Genomic DNA, 5,458 nt, shown 5'->3' with positions numbered 1-5,458 from the left:
CATATTTTCCTGTTTTACCCGCCACGTTAAAAAACAATTGAACAGCTTTTAACTCGGCTGCCTCTCGCACACCCTATACTTTCAATAGACCTTCTATAGGAGCGCGAGAGGACCATTTCTTGAAAAAAACGTAGTGGTAAAAATGGAATAGAATTGCAGGTAAAGTTAACCCGCTCAAAAATTATAAAAAAAACAACGTTAAGATGACTTAGCGCTGTCAAAAAAAAAACTCGCTGACAATTTAATACTCCCCTATAGGTTGTATTTTTGGGTGTACTTTCAAGTAAATAAATTTATATTCTCAGTAGAAATTATACCAGTCACTTAACAAGGGATCTCCTTAAATTTTTAAACATCTGATTGTAGTATATTATATAAAAGTTGATGCAGAAAGAAAAAACATTTGAATGTATAAATGTATTGCTGTCTTTTGCGGCTAACCAAATTATCTTTAGCATCACCTTTTAAATAATTCACTGAAACACATTGAAAGCCTATTTGTTGAATTACATTTAATATCATTGGTGCATTATGCAAACAAAGAATCAACACACACATATCAGACTGCACAGCAGAGGTATAAATATCAGGTGTGACAGGTTGGACTGCCTATTCCACCCTGTCTGTTGTTCCTGGGACCCGGCTGGACCTACTTTGCCACCGTTCCCTTTCGGTATCCCAAAAGCGCCCTCTTGCCGCAGTAGATGGGGCTTATAATACTGCCACCACTGAACTTCTTTATGGCGCTCAGAACCACGATCCTTCTGGTTAACTGTCACTGCTAGTGTACTCCTGTGCTGGTACACTTGGGCTGGTAACTCCAGACCTATTACTATGGATCTGGGTTGCTGTGGATGGATCCTCCCTGGTCTATCACACTGACCAGAGCTGCAGGTAGCAGGCAGAGAGGTGGTACTGAAAAAGCTTGGTTCCAAACCTCAGACTCAGCCGGAGAACGGATTAGATTTAGGGTCTAACCGACAGGTCACAGGATTATAGCAATATTGAAGAAGTTGTCAAGCAGGTCTTTGAAGAAGAGTGATATTAATGCTCAAGTGTCCTGACAAGGACAGTCCCACTGATTTAAGGTATCAGTGGTCAAGTCAGATGGAACATCAGAATGATACATTGCATGCTCACACAGCTCATCTTTTATACAGTTTCGAAATAGTCTATTTTTAGAATCAGGAGGTACTCTATTTACACAAACATAGATTTACATACATTGCAAAGCCACTAATATTTATACTTAGCTATGAAATTCTCAAAATGCTTGCTGTGATATCCTGCATCTTTGTTTAAGACGCAGGAAATGTAGCAGCACGTTTTAAATTAAACATTCTTGTCTCCAAGTTAAATCTCACACATCAAAAATGCCTGATTAGCATTAGACCTTTTGGTTCCAACAGTTGCAGAATATACATCCCAAAAACAGGTTTAAACTTCTAACAAGTCATTTTCCCACATCACAATACACAGCAAACTTTCTAAACAAAGGCTCATTGTATCAGCTATATACATCAGAAATAAGGTGTTTGTTTTTGAAAGGTTACAACAGGAAAACCAAATTTTCTACCCTGGTCTCAGAAATAATGATTTCCTATCTCACAATATACACAATATCAAAAAATAAGTGCATTGGCAATTTATATAAATCAGCGGCCTGCGCTACTTGCTTTAAATAAATTTATACCAAAAGTTATTTAATAGTGATCCAGTCACATCAGTTTAGGATGGTTAACAGCTGCTACGGCTCTGGTGGGTCACTTGCATAGGTGCCTCCCACTACACTGGTTCCTGCTTTCTTCTGTGGTGTTCACAGTCTGCAGGAACTTAATCAATACTGCAAGTGATTAATTTTACTCAGAGAAGATGGGAACAGTAGAGTTTTCTTCCTATTTGAGCACGAAGTGGAATGTAGAGTCGGCACATTTAGGGGAAGTTTGGGCCAGTGGAGCATGGTGCCTATATTAGACTGCACGGACTGGACTTAATTGTCTGTTCTCTCCTCCACCAGATGTAACCTTACTCCAGTGTTCAATGGAAGAGGGGGCTAGAGGCAGGGTTGGATTAGGGGAATGGAGGCCCCTGGGCTAAGAGGGCCTCCATTCCCCGTGAGGCTCCCCCTGTTAGCCCCCCCACCTGGAAGCCACCCGCCACCCCCCCAAGCGCTTACCTCCTTCTCCTGTCACTGTAGTCCTTGCACGACATGTTGTAAGCTCCTTACAGACTCATAGTCTCACTCTCACAGCCTCGTTCCCTCCACATAGATGAGCTGAAGTTTAGGTGACTGTGAAAAACAGCTATGGATTGAAGAACTATTTGGAAGCATAATAATTGTGGGGGTAACTGTTGGTTCAGCATACTATGTGTAAGAGGCCTCACTATGATCTCTGTTCCAGGGCCCAATTAGTCTTAAACCAGCCCTGTCTCGGCCTCTCAGCTTATATTGCTGCACAGATCATTGCCCCATATTCTGGTAGCCGATTCATTTCAGCAATCAAGAAGGGGGGCATTTTGAAATTTGCTGTCTCCTGCATCTTTCCAGCTGTCCTGATTTAGGTGGCACAATGCTGACTTAGGGGGTCTGTCCCACTGTCTGACCGTTGGCACTGGTATGACCTGTACAGCACCTGCTACTGGCGTATGCATCTGTTAAAATTTAGAGGAGAGGGGGATTACTAAGCACAACCCACCTGGTGGATGTGGTGACACCCCATTGTAATGTGGTCCCGTCTAGTGTCGGACTGGGGCATGAAGGGCCCACCGGGGGACTGCAACCCTAGGGGCCCACTGGAGACTGTGTGGCCAGCGATCATAGAGGCGAGACCAGATACTAGAGGGGGAGTCCACGAAGAACAGCTAGCACCATAGTGTAGTATATAAAGAATGCAGTGTATATATAAAGAGTACACAGTCTTGACCTGACCTTAAATTGGGCAGAACAGTCACCAAAAATCGGGATTGTAGTTTCACAACACCTGGAGTGCCACAGGTTAGCCAAGCCTGCACTAGAATCAGAACATTTGACAGACTGTCCTACCTGTTCTTGTCAATTTTACCACCTGTGGCTGCTGGTTTCTTTAGCTGTGGCTTGTCTGGATCCTGGAATGTTGGGGGCCCTATTTGAAAAAATTAATGGGTACATTTAGAAAATTCCAACCAGCCTCAGCGTTAAATCAATAGGACACACAATTAATACTTAGGCCTTCCTCCAGCCTCAACATTAAAGTAATAGTATTCCCACTTAATAAACCTATTTCCTTCCCTCGCATTTACATCTAATAAATATAACTATTTCCTGCAACCGTAACTGCCATTAAATAATTCATATTCACATTTAATAAATAGACCTCATGCTCCTCAAACTCAGCCCCACATTCAATTAATAACCCCCAAACCACCACATCTTAAAAGAATAGTACCCACTATAAAATTAAATTACCCCACCTTCACCCTACAAAAAAAAGGACCCATTATTTAGCCACCTGCTACCGCACACATTACATTGCCACAAGCCCGCTGTGCCATCACACACACATTACTGTGCCCCTTCATCACCATGCTGTGCCTCCTTATGATCACACTGCATACTCCATGCTGATTTTGCCCCCCCCCCTCCCCTGGCCCCCCTTCATCACCCTGTGCCATGCTGCTTTTGCTCCCCATCACCCTGTGCCATGCTCCTTTGGCTCCCCATCATTCTGTGCCTTGCTGCTTTGGCTCCTCATCACCCTTTATCATGCTGCTTTGGCTCCTCATCACCCCATGTCATGCTGATTTGGCTCCTCATCACATTTTGCCATGCTGCTTTGGCACCCCTTCACATTCTACCATACTGCTTTGACCCCCCCCTTTACACTCTGCCTTGCTTTGGCCCCCCCTTCAAACTCTGCAATGCTATCTTTGCTCCTTTTCACAATCTGCCATGCTGTCTGTGCACCTTTTCACTCTCTGACATGCTGTGTTTACCCCTTTTCACTCTTCACTCTCTGCCTTGCTGTCGTTGCCCCCTTTCACTCTCTGCCATGCTGTCTGTACTCTCCCTTCACTCTCTGCCATTCTGTCTGTACTCCCCCCTTCATTCTCTGCCATGCTGTCTGTGCTCCCTCTTCACTCTGCCGTGCTCCCCCTTCACTCTGCTCCCCCCTTACTTCCGTTCCTTCACTTACCTTTTCTATTGGCTTCTTTCTTCTCTTCTATTTTCTGTCTTCTTCCTGATTCCATACTGCGGCGCTGCTCACTGAACATCGGGTGTGATGACGTCACGCCCAACATTCAGTGCAAACAGAGCAGAGAGGAGTCGGGGAGCGCCGCAGTCATGTGAGTATTCCCGCTCCCCCCACCAATGAAGAGGGGAGCCCACAGAGGGATAGCCCGGTCCAGAGTCGGCCAGTTCTGACCCTGGTCACATCCCATTGTGATGTGGCCACATCTCCTTTTGTGCATGCCACTATGCACTATCCCGCGATTGGACATTATCATATGCTTAGATTTATGCACCTGTATTCTCTCTGATTGTCAGGGTCTCACAAAAGAGAGAGTCCAAGATTATAGCCATGAGGATGTACTCCCTGTTAATCTAATAGTCAAATTCTGCACCCCTGCAGCGTCTAGATTGGAGAACTAAGAATGTCAAAATTAATTACTAGTACCGGCTGTGACTATTAGTGTTGACCTTTGTTTCAGTATTTAAAAATTTGCTAAAAGACAATTATCTGGACAATAAATTTCTAATTGCTGATTGGTTACAATGGGTTAGTAAACACACACCTATTATAACAGCATATTTATGTTTCTAACAGACCACTGCACAGTTCCTATGAAGCACACAAATGTGTATATTCATGGAAAATGCAGTAATGCAATCCTGTAGCATACAAAGTGATATGGGTGCTTCTGTATATGGAGAGTAATGAAGTAATGTAGACAAAGCAGAGTGTATCTCTATCATGCAAGTTAATCTATATATAACTCTGCTATTCTATAACTACTCTTCCTATGAGTGATGTAATACGTACAGAAGTATGTAGAATTACATTTATATCTTACATGGTAAGGTGCCTGGACTGAATAATCATTTTCAAGCTCCATGCCCAGCTACGACTCTTCATAATGTAATTTTAACTCAGACATTGAAGCTTCTTATCTTGTGCACACACCTATTTTAATCTGTTTGATGTGAACTAATCCAATATGCATGGGAACCGCAAATCAGGGAGTCGTTTTGGGCGAGAAGAAATAAGTGAAACATTCCCGGGGCTGTTAATACAGCATGATGAAATAGACTTGTGCATGGCTCTCTCAGTGTCCAGACACAGATGTCTGCTTTAAACAGCTACAAAACCCTAAAAACAATTTCTGATATGTTGATGTTTTTCATTATCATAGCAGCTATTGTTATTAACAAAATTATTTCAAAGTTGCTCTCTACTTTATTGCCAAGTTTCTGTGAAAG

The sequence above is a fragment of the Mixophyes fleayi genome, chromosome 8, assembly GCF_038048845.1.
Source record: "Mixophyes fleayi isolate aMixFle1 chromosome 8, aMixFle1.hap1, whole genome shotgun sequence".
Taxonomy (NCBI): domain Eukaryota; kingdom Metazoa; phylum Chordata; class Amphibia; order Anura; family Limnodynastidae; genus Mixophyes; species Mixophyes fleayi.
Note: the sequence above shows the minus strand (reverse complement) of the source record.